This window comes from Pezoporus wallicus, unplaced genomic scaffold (genome assembly GCF_028554395.1).
Source record: "Pezoporus wallicus isolate ANWC-B61680 ecotype Strahan unplaced genomic scaffold, APGP_CSIRO_Pwel_v1 contig_8376, whole genome shotgun sequence".
NCBI lineage: Eukaryota > Metazoa > Chordata > Aves > Psittaciformes > Psittacidae > Pezoporus > Pezoporus wallicus.
This window is the reverse complement of record NW_026641603.1, coordinates 286,154-303,225: the sequence shown is the minus strand read 5'-3', so window position 1 is coordinate 303,225 and position 17,072 is coordinate 286,154. Positions and strand designations below refer to the sequence as shown.

The 17,072-nt window shown below is 54.5% G+C and overlaps 1 protein-coding gene across 1 annotated transcript in view; it reads left to right on the top strand.

Moving 5' to 3' along the window:
• ATP8B3 (ATPase phospholipid transporting 8B3) overlaps positions 1–16,721 on the top strand; it is a 78,047-nt gene extending 61,326 nt beyond the window's left edge. The window contains exon 29 of the mRNA XM_057424576.1: positions 16,672–16,721. The gene's annotated coding sequence lies outside the window, so the exon portion shown is untranslated. The remainder of the gene's footprint in view (positions 1–16,671) is intronic.
• The last annotated feature ends 351 nt before the right edge of the window (positions 16,722–17,072 follow it).

The window sequence follows — 17,072 nt, the reverse complement described above, 5'->3', positions numbered from 1 at the left end:
TTAAGTGATAGCCCAGCAGTCAAACATCAACTCCCTTTGTCTTCTTCTTCCTCTTCTTCTTCTTCTTCTTCTTTTTTTCTTCTTAATTGCTGAAGGGTTTGCAAGAAAAGGACAATAAACTTTATTGATAGAAAAATAAAGAGTCAGAATATCACTTCCTTTGCAGCCTGGGTGGGTTTGGAGGGGAAAAGTCCCTGCCTCAGACAACCAGGTTGGCTTCGCAGAGTGGTGACCCACAGACACACGTGGTGAACGTGGTTCCCAGATTCCTGAGCTTACTTGGGCATGTCCAAGACTCAATGTGTCCTTCACAGTGTGTTTTGCCAGGCACGGGCTCATGAGGGAATGCATGTGTCTGGAGATGCCCATTTGAAGCTGACATGTAGGTGAGCACGTTCAGGAGTTTGGACTCAGATGATGAGTCTCCTCCAGATCCCTGTGGGAGGAAAGGGGAGATTAAACGTCCTGGCAGGGAAATGAAACCCTTCAGGAAGGGGCTAGGAGCAGCAAAATTCCTCCTTTGTAGATCCCAGAGCAGGCAGCAAAGCTGGGTCTGAATGCTGCAGAGCCTGAAGGACATGTCCAGAGCTGCAGGATGCTCAGGAAGAGGAAGGGAGCAGACTTGGCCTTGGTTGTGAGAGTGGTTTTGTTTGCTGCAGGGAGATGTTGGGGCTGAGAGTGGACCCAGGCAAGGAATCTGGAGTGATCCAGGACTCTGATGTCAAAGGGATGCAGAGCAGCATCTGGGGGACATAACCAAGGTTGAAGGATCTGCTTCTGTGGGAAGTGTGTGGCAGAGACGGAAGAGCCCAGATAAGCTCCACTGATGAAGACTTGACTTGGAGGGTCCCAGGCACCCAGCCAGGGCTGGGCTTGTGCAAAAACCTCTGTTGCTTGGGGTTTCCCTGTTGTCTTCTACTTGGGGGCTGCAGTGACCAGCCCATTGCAGACAAGAGCCTGGAAAACAAACACCCCATGGCCATGTGAAACCCACTGCACTGTCCCTATGCCCCCTGTACCCCCCTGTGTGTGGCTGCTTTGCTCGCCGGTCCATCCCCATACCTCCTCCTGCAGCATCTCCATCCCTGCTTCTTTCCCCAGCCTTCACCTCCCTGCAGAGAGGATCCCCAGCACCCTCCAGTTCTTGCTCTCCGTGCCTCAGCTTTACCTGTTCTCTCCTCAGTTTCCTACATGTCCTAAACTTCTCCCTCCAGCTCCAGGCACAGCAAAGCCTCCAGCCACTGCTGTCTCCCACAAACTGCTGCAGTAGGTGCAGGGAGGACAAGGAGCCCACCCAAAGGGCTGGATGCTGCTTTCTGTTGCCGTGCTGGCAAGTCCCAAGTGACACCAACTGAATAACTGGAGCTGCTCTGGATTTATGCCTCTTTAACCAAGATCACCAGCCAGGTCTCCCCACAGCGATTAGGGGACTGGGGAAATGGGAGCTCTTTGCTTGCACTTGGAGTTCTCTCAACCCACATTTCATCAGCCTTCGTCATAACAGGGTTGATAACGAATTGATCTGATACCAAGGTGGCTGGTTCCTGCGCTCACCCGAGCTCCCCACCGCAGTTCAACACCCGTTAAACCAAGTGAATCCTTGGATCTTCCAACGCCATCCACAGTGAGAGGCAGCAAAAGGGAGGTGGGCACCTGCGGGCCCAAGCGTGTGGGTGCACGTGCGTGTGTTTGCAAGCGTGGCTCTCAATTACTCCAGAGGAGGGAGAAGGAGAGAAGAGATGAGCACTGGCCCATCCCCAAAGATATTTCCCGTTTCCCAAGAAGAGAGAAAACGCAGTCTCTTTTTCTGAGGGTTTCTGCATTTCAAAGTAATATCAGAAGGGCTTGAAGCTTAATCTTCGTTACCCAGAAGGCTGTAGGAATCAGGCAAAAGGAGAGAAAAAAATCGAATCGATATGGCAGTATGAATTTATTCCCAGGGGAGTCCGAGGTACCAATATTTTCTCTCCCCTCCATTAAAGAGATAGCACCAGCCCAATGCAGAGGCTCCTCATGTGTCCGTCACAGGAGTTACACTGCAGCAATGGGTATGATGACATGGGGGGGGGTATTTGTGTGTGAAAATCATGGGAGATGGAATGGGATCACCCAGAGGGCTGGAAGAAAAACTCCCAGCTACAGCAAATGACTTCTTTGATTTGCCAGTGGTTTCCTGTACCCCTTGGCTCTGCTTGATGCTGGTGGCTGGGGATGCAGGGAGAGGGGCAGGGATGATGCAGGGAAGTGGCACTGTCCCAGCACAGGTCCCAGGGCTGCTGAGCTGGAGATGTGGGACAACCAAAATACCTTGTGGTCCCTGTGGTGCCAGGATTCACCTAAACTCGGTGCCTTGTAGCTGAATCACAGCTCCCTTTATGAGGGGTTAACAGCTACAGAAGGGACTCATCCTGGCCACGGATCCAGGCTGAAGGCAGCGGGATGCAGGGTTCTGGGAAGGGTGAAGCCCCTGTGTCCCATGGGATGTGGGTGTCATTTCCCAGCATATGCAAAGGCATGTGCACGGCTGGTGGTGGAGACCAGCGTGGTGCCAACTCTCACCTTGCTCCTTTGACACTGGTAATTGCCCTTCAGCAATGCCAGGGTGAGATGTTAACCCTCCAGGGCCAGCCCAGCTCCATGTCCCTGCTGGTGGTTGCTTTGCTGTTGGCATCTCCCTGAGCTCCTTGGCCAAGGTCTCCTAGGGAGGAGCAACACCAAGGACACCAAGGACACCAAGGATGGGGCTTGGAGCAAGCTGCTCCAGTGGAAGGGGTCCCTGCCCGTGGCAGGGGGTTGGAACTGGATGAGCTTTAAGGTCCCTTCCAACCCAAACCATTCCGTGATTCTATGATTCTATGGCACACGGTGAAACTTGCCTTTCAACCCTGGAAAAAGCTGCTTTTGCAGCCACCACACTGCCAGAACCAAGCCAGCATCTCCATATTCATCCTGGGAGAAAAAACCCTTCTTTTTCACTGGTGCCACCCAAAGCTCAGGCTTTTCCTTCCCAGACAAAACCCAGAGGAGCCTCAGGGGCTGCATCACCATCACATTAAATCCACTGGAGCACCCAACCGGGCACAGCTGCGTGTTGGAGCATTCCTTGAGTTGTGGGGTGGGCACCAGGGCCTGTGTGGGACTGGGACACGGGGCAGGCAGCTCAGGGGGGATTTATGGCCTCTTGCTGCACGGCTCTAACCAGAGCCATCAGCTTCCCACCACAATGCGCCCAATCGTTTGAAATCTAAAACAAAATGTAAAACAAGGAATAATGGTAACAAAAAAGGCTTAATTAATTGAAGTAAATTGCATCACAATAGTGATTTCTCAGTAACATGCCTAAGTGCCCCATTATTCTGATTTCACTCAGTATTCATGGATACGAAATAAATCACAGGCCCTCCACTTACAGCCTGCTGCAGAGGGGCAGGGGGATGGAGGTCCTGCCACCTCCTCGGTCTATACGTCGATAACCCCAGCACTTCCCGAGTGTCCACCTTAAATGGCAGCCAGGAAAACTGCCATCAAAATAAGTTAATTATTCAGCTGTTTGGGGTTTTTGTTTGGTTTTTGGGGGTCTTTTGGTGTTTTTTTTTTTTTTGGCTTTTCCTTTTTTTTTTATTTAATTTTTTCTTAACCTGTATAAAAATTGCCCCTGGACATTCACTGGGAAGCTTTTTCCCCTCAGTGCTGCCCTGTTTATCCATACCCTGCTAACAGCAGTGTGCTTGAAATCATTCTTTTTCCCACTGGCATCCCCACAAGTGATCGCTTGGGCTCAGCTCAGCACCAGGGCTGGCAGCAACCTGGGCATCATTGGGCAGCTGGCTCTTGGAAGGGATGGGTGAGCTGGTGCCCAGTGCCTGAGACCACGGTGAGGGCCAGGAACAACCAATAGACCGGGTCAAGAAGCACACATGGGAGCTCAGCAAGCCCTTGCTCATGGCTTTGTTCTTCCTGCACATACCCATGCTTTATTCATTGCTGATAACTGCTTTGGGAGCAGATTGGATCCTTGTGAAGTGCCAGCCCAAAGCAGCTCAGAAGTGATGAACTGCTCTTTCGGGTGGTTCAATGAGATGTCAGGCTGGAAAGATGGCCCTAAAGCTGAGGTGAGGAGGAGGATGCTGGGCCACAGCCCTACAGGCACATCCCTTTGATGCGTGGAATGGAGTCCCACATCTCAGCATCCCCAGCATGGACCCCACTGTAGAACTGACAGTGGCTTTGTTCTCCTTCCCTTGCTAATCAAGCTGGGCTGGGAAGCGCTGCAGGATGTACCAAGCAAGCGCAGCCTGGAGGCATCTCCTTCCGGAGCCTAATGATGGAAAAATACCTATTGGGTGCTGCAGACCCATCCCTCCTCCCTGCCGGAGCTGGGCTTGGTATGGCCAGCATTGATTTCGATAGCAGGTCAATGGAAATCAGCACAGGGGGGTGTGCACAGACCCTGCGACAAAGCCGTCCTCAGCCTGCAGCTCCGTGGGATCCCACCCTGGGATCTGCTCGCAGGATGTCCTCAGTGTCCCCATTGTCCCTCCTCTGCAGGGAGGACGCGATGCTCCACAGCCACTGCTGTGGTGTCAGAGCTGGGGCACAGCCGGAGAGGGAACGTTGGCTTTTCCCTCTCTCCGCTTCAAAGCAACATCCGCCTCTCTCCTCTCCAAGCATCCCCTGACCCCCATCCCCAAATCTCAGCTACAGCCACCTCACCACCGTGCAATTCCTATGGAGTGGCTGCTGCTGCTGCAAGGGGCCCAGGAATCAATGAATCAATCGCAATCAAGATCCCAGGGTGTAATCATAATTAATGTTCAGCCCTGATTGATCATGTCGTGGGTTTGCCGTGCTCACGTGAGCTGGGGTGATAAAACCAGACTGTTTAATGGTGCACTTGCAGATCCCTTCCCGTTCCCAGCCCTGCTTAGGGCTGTCACCTCTCCTGTACAGGGGACAGAGGTGACCTCCCAGGAGACCCAAGGAGCTATTTGGGGAGGGGGACAGCACGGTGGGGCCTCAGAGGGGGGCAGCTCCATTGGGAGCAGGGTGTTTGAGCAGAGTGGATGACAGCAGTGCCCAGGGTGGGCACCCTTGCCATGACAGAGGGCATCAGGATGGCACCCATGGGGTGGGTGTCACCACGGGGCGCCACAGGCAGCACTGGGGCGGTCAGTGGCCCCTTCCCCAGCTCATGGCTCTCAGCTGTGCCCCTGATGCACAGCTCTCCATCCAAGTGGAAACCATGGGAGCCGGCAGACGCTGGCTGGGAGCCCTCTGAATGTCACAAACACAGTGTAACTAGACTTGGATCAATCCATCAATGCACAGCGGTGGTTAAATAGTGCTGTGCTCACCTCCCTCCAATTAAACTATCATTTCTGATAGATCCCTTTGTGTCTTCGTCTCCCTGCCAGGCTCCTCTGGCTGAGGGCGATGTCGATGGCTCAGAGGGTGCTCCCTTCTCCTGCCGCAGCCAGGGCCATGCTGGATTCATGGGATTCGAAGGGATGTAGATATTCCTTCATGGCCCATGCCATGGACTGGCTGCTGTGCTCTGCAGCCCAGGAGAGGACAAGCCCTGGGGACCACCTGCAGCTTCATCCCAAGGTGCAGATGGGAGCGATGGGGATGCTGATGCACTGCTCCTGCATCCCGCAGTGTGCAGGAACCAGAGCACCCACTCCCTAACCCGCTGGGAGCATTTTGCTTTGTGCCCATCCAGGCTGCTTCCTCAGCACCTTCCGAAATCAGCCAGGGAAATGCAGCAGCTGGGGCTCAGCCTGGCTGTGAATCCGGTCCCTCTGCTCTCCCTGGGAATTCAGGGCATGGCTCAGCTCCATCCAAACCCCTCTGAAAGCCCTGAGCTCCCCACAGAGCATTGTCCTTGCACCAGCAGCTTGGTGGAGCTTCCCACCAGGATGCCCAAATCCCTTCTGCTTTCTCCCTTCTGAGAAGGTGCCGGGCTGGAAGGGGTCTTGCCAGGGGCTGGGAAGTTGGGGAGCGCCCAGGGAGCACAGCGGCAGCGGGGCCTGGCAGGAGCCCGTGAAGCAGAGCTGGGTATTGATTTCCCATTGATCCCATGCAACCACATTCTGCAGCGGCTGCTGTCCTACATTTCAATCCCACACCTTTGCCTCTGACTTTAATGGGCTTCATCATAGCCCCAAAGCTTCATTGAACCAAGAAGGGAAGGGAGCTGGCAGGCGACTGCCAGAAATCAGAACAACCTTGCTCCGGGATACAGCTGCATCCCTGTATCCCTCCCAGCTCCAGGGAGCAGGGGACAGGTTCCCTGGGGGATTTTGGGGATGCAGATGCGCCCGCAGCTCTTGCGGGTCCCAAGCCTGATGGGAGGGCGCTGCGGATGCTGGTGGCAGCACCCAACTCTCCAGCTGCTCTTCCACCTCAAGGCCTCTCGCTGCCTTATCCTCGCTGTACCTGCACGATTCCATCTCCCGAACAAAGGGCTCCGACTGCTGCCGGAAGGGCAAAATTAAGCTCCACCTTAACGAGGCTCTGCATAATGATGTGTGGGTGTGTAAGCACCGCACCCCCCCCCCCCCCCTCCAGTTGTGAGGTTACAGGCAACACGTCAACACCCCCTGACGACTGGAAGATGAATATGGAGGAGCTGGATCCGGCTGAGGATCCTTGGGCGTTCCTTGAGCATCCATCACGGTGCCAGCAGCCCTGGTACCCGCGCACGAGCTGGGCCAGAAGTGATCCTGATTTATCCTCTGCACCCCTCCCTCCCAATTGCATTTTTCAGCCTCCCTCTTGCTCAGGTGAAAGAAGATGCCATCGTTCTTTTATGTTTAAAGCACACGGCCAAGGCCCCCAGGGGCTGCCTGTGCATGGTGGGGGGAGTCCTTCAACCTGTTCATAGCACATCAGTGTTGAAACAACCCGAAACGTTTGGGTCCAGCTCCTGCAGCAAGCGCAGGGGACGGGCAGCAGGAAGCTGATTGCAGGGAGAGGGAATACAGAGGGAAGAATACGGGGACAGGGTCACCAGGGAGTATGGATGGAGAGAGCAGGAGGCTCAGTACGGCCGTGCTCCAGCCACAACCCTCCTGGACAAGAGTTCTAAGAGATGGGAGAAGGAATTAGAGGCAAAGAGGAAGGGTTTGGTGCTCAAGACCTGCTCAGGCAGGTGGCCCCGGTAGAGGCAGGGCAGTGCCCTTACCCTTCCTTCTCCTTCCTTCCCAGGTTTTCCTGGACTGTGCAGGCAGCGGGCACTGATGTGACGGCTCCGGCTGGTCACTATTCCAGCAACCAAACCACGTCTCTCCAGAGGCTGCCAGAGGCTCAGGTAAACCATGGCTGGGGGCAGGCAGGACCTGGGAGCAGGAGAGAAGGACAATCTGGGATAAAGAGGGGTGGAGGACCTGGGATGAGGGGAGATGGGTGACTTGGGATCAGGAGGGGTGGAACAGATGGGATCAGGAAGGATGGAGGACCTGGAAGCATGAAGGGATGGAGGACCTGGGAGCAGGAGGGGTGCAGAAATTAGACACTGGGATGTGCCCAAGGACACCTCAGGCTGTCCCTGTGGCTATGGGCTCACAGCTCACCTCCATTGGCTCCTTTTAGGGCTAATTTCAACAGGAGAAGCTCAAAGCCAACACCAGCCTCTCCCAAAGAGCCTTCATCCCCATCCCATCCTCCCCCTGCTCCAAGGCAGCTTGGAGGGGCTGGTGGGACCTCTCTGCAGAGCCTGCTCAGCATCTTCCAGCCCATGTGCCTGCTCCCTCCCTGGGGCAGAATCCGGAAGCCGTGTTTGGGTTTGATTTATGCCAGACCAAAAACTAAATACATTTCCTTCAACTATTAACCAGCAAGGTGTGAGAGGGGGACACGAGCTGGGAATTGACTCCGTGACCTTTGGGGGTAGGTTTTTACCTCCCCACCTCCCTCCATTCTCCAGCCCAGTGTGTTTTTACCAGTCCTCACAGCAGAAACAGGGCTGCTCCTGGGAACAAGACATCCCTAATGCTGCTGAGGGTGTTTGGATGATGGGATGATGGGGATGGCACAGGATGCCCAGGCTATGTGGACATCCCAAGCTGTCCTGGCCCCATAGATGTGCGTTCATGCACCCCAACGCTTGAATCCAAAGGGTCTCTCTGATGCCAGTCAACCTGCCCTGCTCCATCCCACCACACCATTTTGGATGCCTCTGAGTATATGACTGCCATATGCAGGTCCTTGGGCAGGATAGGGCACCCCAACCACGCATCTGCTCCTACACAGCAAATGTCCTAAAAAGAGACGTAGGGAGGAGGAATGGGTGCCCCACAGCTCCTTGGGCTCACTTGGGCTCCAAACCAGGATGGAGACCAACCCTACCTCTCCACCCTTTGGCTTTTGGCTTCTGCTCTTGCCATTGGGTAGACTCCCAGTTTAGGTATCTCAGGAGGCTTTGGCAAGAAGGCTTCCGGACAGGAGAAAGAAGGCTTTTGGGATGGCTTTTCCCACCCTCCTGCCTTGAGAACCCTCCCTTAAGCCAAGGCACAAGGCTGGCACTCAGGCTGCCCTCAAAGGAGGGCTGAGAGGCCCTGAGGCCGTCAGGAGAAGGCCAAGTTGGCCTCGGCAAGTTGGAGCATCTCCGGCGCAGGCGTGTTCGCGCCTCCCTGCCTCCCTTCCCGAAAGCAGCACTGCGGCAGCACACGCCAGCAAACTGATCAAGGCAGAAGGGCTGATCAATAGGCGTATTGAGCACTTTGCAAGGTACGGTGAGTTTTGCGGATGCAGTGCTAACCTCACGCCGGAGCCCCGAGCAGCCTCCGGTCCCCCAGCACCATCACTCCCAACGCAAGCTCTGCTGCCCCCTCAGAGCTCAGGGTTGGCAGCAGCACCCAGCCTGCTCCCAGGGTGAAGCAGGGACCTTGAAGGCTTGAGGCATTGATGGCACTTATGGCTGGAGGTAAAGGGGAAATGGTCCCAGGGGCATTTCTATGCAGGAAGTTCATAGAATCCCATCCTGGTTTGGGTTGGAAGGGACCTTAAAGCTCATCTGGTCCCAACCCCTGCCACGGGCAGGGACCCCTTCCACTGGAGCAGCTTGCTCCAAGCCCCTGTGTCCAACCTGCCCTTGAACACTGCCAGGGATGGGGCAGCCACAGCTTCTCTGGGCACCCTGTGCCAGCGCCTCAGCACCCTCCCAGGGAAGAGCTTCCTCACACCTAATCTAAACCTCCCCTCTTTCAGTTTCATGTCTCAGTCTTGGGGATCACCTGGTTCTGGGAACCCTTGTGGGGTTCGGGGGCTCTTAGAGAGGCGCATCTGAGCTGGGAGATTCCCAGGGATGTGGATGGAGGAGCTGGAGTCACCATGCTGATGGGAAGAGGAGATCTGAGGATGATTTGTAGCTCATGGGGCTGAACCGAAGGCAGTGGTGGGAGGGGGGAACCCTCCAGAGCTCATCCTTCCTTGCAGTGCTTGGATGGGAAGCAAGGACCTACTGCGTGCTTGGTGGCATTGAAGGAGGCCTGTCTGGAAGAGACCTCTGGAGGTCCTCAACCCTAGCTGAGTGTTCCTGGGCTGCAAATCCCAGGAGAAACCCATGGGATGTGCTCCTGGCTCGGCCAGGCTGGCCAAGAGCTGGCTCAGCATCCCCTGGGCTGAGGTTTTGATGGAGAAGGATCTTTGCCTTTAGCATCCCCCGGCTCGATGACAGCCCACAAGGGGATGAGTGGGGAAGGCAGATAGCCCAGGGTGGCTGATAAGGTGCTTGGGAAGATAACACAGAAATGAAACAGAACCTCATGTTACGAGCTGCTGCTTTAAACCTGTCCCAACCCCTTCGCTACCGAGGCATGGATAGATATTGCACCTTGCAAGGTAAAAATAGCACATCTAATGAAGCCGGGGAAAACGTCAATCGTATTTTGTTGGGATTGCAGAGCCCTCTTTTCCACGGTCCCCATGAAAATGTGGAAGAGCCACGAAAGCCCCACGCGGTGATTTGCAAAATGCACTTGAAGCAAACAAATCAGCAGAAACCCAACGAAAACCGAATGTTCTTCCACACCCCCAGGTTTGACCTTCATTGCTCTCACACAGAGCTTGGTTACCCAGACACCCCCCCCAAAACCACTGTCTTTTAACCCCGCTGATGCTTTAATAGCAATTTGCCATTTAAACAGAATTCTGTTCCAAAACTGAGGCTGTTTGGGAATGGATGGTGGAGGAGAAAGGAGAGGAGGGAGGGCTGCATCCCTGTGCCTGGGGACATGGGGAAGGGATGGACCTGCCTCTTCAATTCTACCTTTGATTTAGGAGAAGGGAAAAGGCTGTATCCGGAGAGGAAGGAAATGTCTTAGCGTACTTTAACCTGGAGGGAAGGATGTGTCCTGGCCCCTGTCCCAGCCCCAGGGCCTGTATGGATTTTGCAAGGAGGAGAGCCATGGGGAGAGTGAGGGATGCTACCTAATGCCATTTCATTTCACTTAGCAGCACTCGGCTCGCATGGGCTCCAATACCCCCATCCGTCACGCTCCTCGTTAGGGAAAATCCATTTTAAAAATCTCTAATTTTTATTTTAAAGTCTAATAGAGCTCGGTGGTAATTTTCACTTTAAATAACGATTACATGCTTCGGAGTACAAGGTGTGCCTGGGCCAAGCACCCCTGCCAGCGCTGAGGAGCAGTCTCTGGCTGCTCTCTTTATTCAGGGCAGGATCCAAGTGATGGTGCTCGGGGTTCCACGAGTGCAATTCCTATTTGCACCTCTTATGTGAGTCCTTTTTATGTTTAGAACAGAGTCATAGAATCACAGAGTGGTTTGGATTGGAAGGGACCTTAAAGCTCCTCCAGCTCCAACCCCTGCCACGCGCAGGGACCCCTTCCACTAGAGCAGCTTGCTCCAAGCCCCTGTGTCCAACCTGGCCTTGAGCACTGCCAGGGATGGGGCAGCCACAGCTTCTCTGGGCACCCTGTGCCAGCGCCTCAGCACCCTCCCAGGGAAGAGCTTCTGCCTCAGAGCTCATCTCAGTCTCCCCTCGGGCAGGTTCAAGCCATTCCCTTTGGCCTATTGCTGTACTGACTGATAAAGAGGGATTTGGGACAAACTTTATATTTGGCTGCTCAAGTAGAGTCTGTGCCACGAGCTCCATCACTGCTTGCAGCGCTGCTCCTGGCTAAGGAGCATCTCTCAACCGCAGAGCTCAATGCAGCATCCCCAGGCAGTGCTCAAGGGCTCCCTCGAGCACCCTGAGAAAACAATGATGCAAAATGGAAGGGGTTCAGCCCCTGGGGTTTCTGACCCTACCTTCTCTCATCTCCTCTGCCCTCTCTTGCTCTCTGCCCCTGCTATTTCCCATCTCCCTGACCCCAAACCATGACCCGTGAGCATCCATGCGCACCCTGGAGAAGCCAGGCTGGCTCCACAGCGTTGTGTCCCTTGCAAAGCCCTATGCTGAAGGTTTTCCCATGGGAGCTGCCAGCGTGCTCCATTGTCCAGGGACCCAGCTAGTGGAACTGCCTTGCTTGAAGCACTCTCTACCCAGCCAGGATCAACCTGTCTGGTCCAAGTAGATGACAGGGCACGAGCTGAGCTCTGCTGAGGGCTCTGCAGCAAAAACCCTTGCAGGAACTGGAAGCTTTGTTGGGAGGACAGAGCATGCAGAGAGCATCCAGAGGATGCACAGGGAGGGAGGGATGGGAGGACACACCGAGGCCTTGCTAACCCACCCAAGCAACAAGCAGAGAAAGAGATGCAAGGATGGAAAATTCCCCTTCATAATTAATAAATGAAGAATATTGTTGTTAATCGATGTAGCTGTGAAGAGAATATCGATCCCAGCCGCATGCTATTTTTTGTGCGGCTTAGATTTTTACACCTCATTTAGAGGCAGGTCTCTCTGGGGACCTCTTAACACCAAAAGATATTTGCAAGAGTCCAAAGTGAAGGGAAGAAAAGGGGGGAAAAAAAAGATTAATTATTACCAGAGCTGGAGAATTATGTGTGTGTCCCGTTGCGGCCAACTGCAGCACTGATTTGAATATTTGATTAATAGCAAATTATAGCCGCGGTTGATAACTTATCTCCTCGCTGGCTATTTAGTAAACAAGTGGGAGCCATTAGAAACATTTTTAATCTTAATCCCAGGAAATTATGTTTATGAAGGCAGCGGCTAACCCTTTGCACGCAGGATGCTCCGCTCGCCTGCCTCATCCTATCCTTGGGTGGTTCCAACCTCCCCATGTCGCCGTTTTCCTTCTTCAAGCCGAATAAATCCCGAGCTGGAAGTGGCGCTGGTGAAAGCACGGAGCGAGGAGCTCTTGTTAGCACTGAGCCTTTAATGAACTGCCGAGGAGATGGTTGGGGATGAAGGCTGGGAACTGCCTGGGGGGGGGGTCTGCAAGACCTTGGCCTCAGGGTGGGTTTGTTCCAGGAGGGATTTGGTGCTGCCCGGTGACCCGTGGCTCTGGGATGATGCAGAGCAGGGAATCGTGTGCCAAAGGACACGCAGGAGGGAGATGGCCGCAGCCTTCGGCACACCTCAAGCGTTAAGAGCAGATCAAAGAGCAGCCGAGAGCAGGAGCATTCCTGCCTCCCTGCTTAAAACCACATCAAAGGCAGCAAGAGGTCCCTGGGACACTGGGAGCCACTCGGGGCAAGGCAAGGAGCTGCAGACCTGCTTGTCCTGGCTCCAGCAAAGCCTTGTGCTGCCCGTTGTGCGCGCCGTAGGGCAGGGTTGGAGGGAGAGCGCTGCACCCAGTCAGAGCACAGGATCAGCTCCAGGAGATGGGGAAATGAGCTGTGAAACCTCCAGCCCAGGAATCAGCAATCCCTCCCGCTGCAAGGCTTCGGGAGAGGGTTAGGGAAGGGAGAAAACAACCCCTGAATAGGAGGAGAGCCTCTGCCGAGCAGGATCGCGCCAGATCCTGCGCTATGTGTGTCCTGCCAGTGCTGGGTGCAGGGAGGGCTTGGGGGTTTATGAGATGTTCAGAGCAGGTTTGTTCATTTGGGTCAAATTTTAGCCAGGGAGAGAGGGGAAAATGTGTGACAAAAGCAAATAATCAGAAAATGCCAAATGTTCGTGTTTCCAATGTCCCCCAAAACAAGCACGGGGAGAAAGGTGCCCCAAAAGGGGAGGTGAGATAAACCTCAGCATTTAGGCACAATGCAAAGAGGGATCCAGCTGGATTCCATCAGCAGGAGGGGTGGGATTCACTCAGCAAGGCAGGGGGAAAGCAGCAGCCCCATGGTCTTTGCTGTGAGATGGCAGAGCATCATTGCCCCCAAAAGCCCAGGGTACCACTTAGGATGTAGGGTGTGTGAATGTGATGGGCGGGTGGAACAGGATGGGACAAGACCCTCCAGGATGTCCCACCCCGGGCAGGGTGCTCCCAAAATGAGTCTCTGCTTCTTCACCCATGTGCTTTGAGGACAGACCTGTCACCTCCAGAGCCTCAGCTCAAAGGGGACTGGGATGAACCATCAAAGCAGCGTGCCCGGGATGCTCTCCCTCCTCCACACTTCAGCAGGGCTCACGCATCCATCTCCTCCTTCGTTCGTGATAGGCCCTGGTGCTGCAGATCCATGCAGATCAATGCAAAATTAATTAGAGTAATCAACTCAGCTGTACCACAGAGATCATACAGGCAGGGTTTTAGGTGACTAATTGGTGGAAGCTGACAGCCAGTGTCCCCGGTGTCTTAGAGGTATTAACACTTTTTTCTCTGTAGATTAATTACCTTTTTCCACCTTTCACTTGATGGGTCTGTCTGTGCTGTGCTGTTTGGGGGGAGCAGGGATGGAGGCCAGGCTTGAGGAGCATCCCATGGAGTGCAGTGCCTGGATTCGGGATGGGCAGGAGCTTGAGTTTGTGTTTCGAGTGACAGCTTTCACACCAGGAGCCTGGGTGGGGAGGGACAGTTGTCCCTGTTCCCCCTGCTGAGCCTCCACTGCACCATCTTTGGCAAAGGCTGACATCCACATCATGAGCCCGAGGCTATTTTACAGGTTAAAAGATGGGTTTGTTCCACAGATACCAACGCGGGGTCTCTGTGGTAGAGACCTAATGAGACTTTAGTGCTGCTGGCATCCGAGCTGGAAACAGGGTGAATGCTCTTAATAGCCAGGGTAATTAATCACCACCGGTTATCTAGTGCTAGAAATGGGTTCTCCATCACTTGGAGATGAAGTCGCCACTGGGCACCTTCCTGCTGAGTGTGCCCTGGCTTGGACAGAAATTATGGCTCAAGAGATGCTCATGCAGTGGTCTCTTGTGCTGGTCCTGGTGGCCTTCACACCACGGAGCCTGGGTGTAGGAGCAATGGGGGATCTGCCCTTGTCTTCAACAAGTGGATCAGATGGGTGACGATGAGTGCTGATGGATCAAACCACACCTGAGTAATCAAAGATACCACTGCCTGAGTGAACCATGTAAAAGACATTGGAGGAAGGTGACAGAGTCCTCCCACTGGTCCAGGACTGTCAGGACTGGAAACCCCATGAGTTGAGCCCTTTGGTGACACTTGTCCCCTTGAGTCATGGGAGTGCTGGTGGAGGGGACCTCCACTAGGTCTGGTGTGGGCAGCTGCTTTTCCCAGTAGAGTCTTGGGCTTTGACTGCCCCAAAGCAAGCTGTTCAATTCAGACTGCTCACCCACATTGATGGCTGGCAGAGGAGGATTGGCACCTTTTGAGCTATTTGTCCCTTCTGACGGCTGGTGTCCGATAGCCAGGATGAATTGTCCTCTTGAGGAGGCGGCGTCTCCCCACCAGCCACCCCGGCCACCTCGGTCTCATCCCGCTCAGGTGATGGGAGATGGATCCTGCCATCATTGATCAAGGGCTCAATCTCAGAAGCAGGTTTTATTGGCAGAGAAAACAGAGAGGAGAGCTAGAAGTACAAGTCAGGGAAGCAAAAGCATCTCAGCCCAGACGGTCCCTCTGGGCACGGCAAGACCAGCTCTAGTGCAATGATGCTGCTTCTTCGAATGAGCAGGTAAGGGGAGTCACCAGAAGCTGATATTTCTGTTACAGGAGCATCCTGAGAGGAGGTTGTACCCGGGGGAGGCAGCACTTGCTCCAAGGAGCTCAGCAGCACGGACGGATGGCCACCACCAGTGAGCTCTGGAGCTGCTGGCCAGTTAGTGACTGCAGCAGAGCTGATGTCTGCCTCCAAAACTCACCACCACCTTTCCTTCTACTTTTCTTAAGGTAAAAAAAGCAAAACTCTGTACTTTTCCTGCAAGAAAAACCACAGCTTTTTAAGGAAAAGTGCCTCCCTTCCCATGTGGCTTCAGGAAGCCCCCTCCAAAAATCAAACTTCCCAGTGTCCTTGCTTCCCTGGGGAGGGGGCTAAGGGTGATTAAAGGGGTTGTGTGACCATGAAGCCATGTCCCACAGCAGCATGCCTGTGTTGGGAATCACTTGGGGCATGATGAGAGCCACTGTCCCAAGTCGGGGTGGGCAGAAGGATGCTCCTGCCTGACCGGGTACCCCATCTTGGTACCCAGCTCCTGGTGGCACCGGGTAAAGTCACACCACCCCAGTGGGCTCAACGCCACCATCAGACACCGACTGCCCCCCACACCGGCTCCGGCGTGCCAAGGAGTGAAGATTCACTGCTGGCTTGAGCCGCAAAGGCTGGTGTGAGTGCGGGGACTCAGCCACTGCCTCCCCTGTGGGCAGAGGGATGAAGGAGAGAGGGATTATTCACTACTCAGCTCCAAACACGGAAGCCAGCACTTTAGAGTGCTTTCATCCCTGAAAGCTTCGGCGGGGAAGAAAGGCAAATGGCCTGATCCCCAACAGCACCATAAGTGCTTTCTTTTTTTAACAAAGCATCAGTGAGACGGAGGATGGAGCTCGGGATGAGCAGCGCGATGGTCTCGGAGCAAACCCCGCACAACCCCTCCCGCAGGGGGTTATCGGGATTTGCCCAACCTTACAAATAAATCTTCCCCCGTTTCCTTTTATAGGGCCTTTCAAGCTGTATCCCCCAGGTCCTCGTGGAGGGTAATGAACACGCAACGCATGGCTTAGAGCTGCTTGAATTATTCATTGGGAATAATATTTGTTGCCCTTTTCTTCTCGTGGTGAATCAATGGTGATTTATGGTAGAGGGTCCCTCTTACTGGGGGACCGTTCGCTATGGGGACAGCAGCATTTGGAAAAACTGGGGTATTTGCAACCCTCTCCCTGCGCCTCAGAGCATAGAGATCCTCACCCCAGCCTGGAGTCCTGTGTCCAGTGCTGGGCTCCTCAGGACAAGGGACAAGGAACTCCTGGAGAGGGTCCAGCAGAGGCCATAAGGATGCTCATGGGTCTGGAGCGTCTCTGATGAGGAGAGATTGTGGGAGCTGGGCCTGGTTGGTCAGAGAAGAGCAGCCTGAGAGGGGATCTCATCAATGCACAAGAGGGACGTGGAGCTGCTGGAGTGAGTCCAGAGGAGGCCATGGAGATGATGCGAGGGCTGGAGCAGCTCTGCTCTGGAGCCAGGCTGAGAGAGCTGGGCTGGGGCAGCCTGGAGAAGAGAAGGCTCCTGAAGGGGAGACCTGAGAGCAGCTCCAGTGCCTGAAGGGACTGCAGGGAACCTGGAGAGGGGCTTGGGACAAGGGATGTAGGGACAGGCCAAGGGGAATGGCTTGAACCTGCCCGAGGGGAGACTGAGATGAGCTCTTAGGCAGAAGCTCTTCCCTGTGAGGGTGCTGAGGCGCTGGCACAGGGTGCCCAGAGAAGCTGTGGCTGCCCCATCCCTGGCAGTGTTCAAGGCCAGGTTGGATACAGGGGCTTGGAGCAAGCTGCTCCAGTGGAAGGGGTCCCAATGGCAGGGGTTGGAGCTGGAGGAGCTTTAAGGTCCCTTCAACCCAACCCAGGCTGGGATTCTGTGATTCTTTTTGAGGGAATTGCAGTTTTAGCAGAGCTGCCCACTGAGCTGGGCACTTCTGATGAGGCTGAGTCTTCCTTTCTGCTTTCCCCCGTGCCAACGATGAGGACCCCACCTTGGTCTAACACTAGAACAGCTGGGTGAAAGCTTCATGGACAGGTCTCCTTGCAGACCCACTGGGAAGCTTCGGGAAAAGGCCCTTTCTTAGCTCCTTTTGAGGTGGGAAG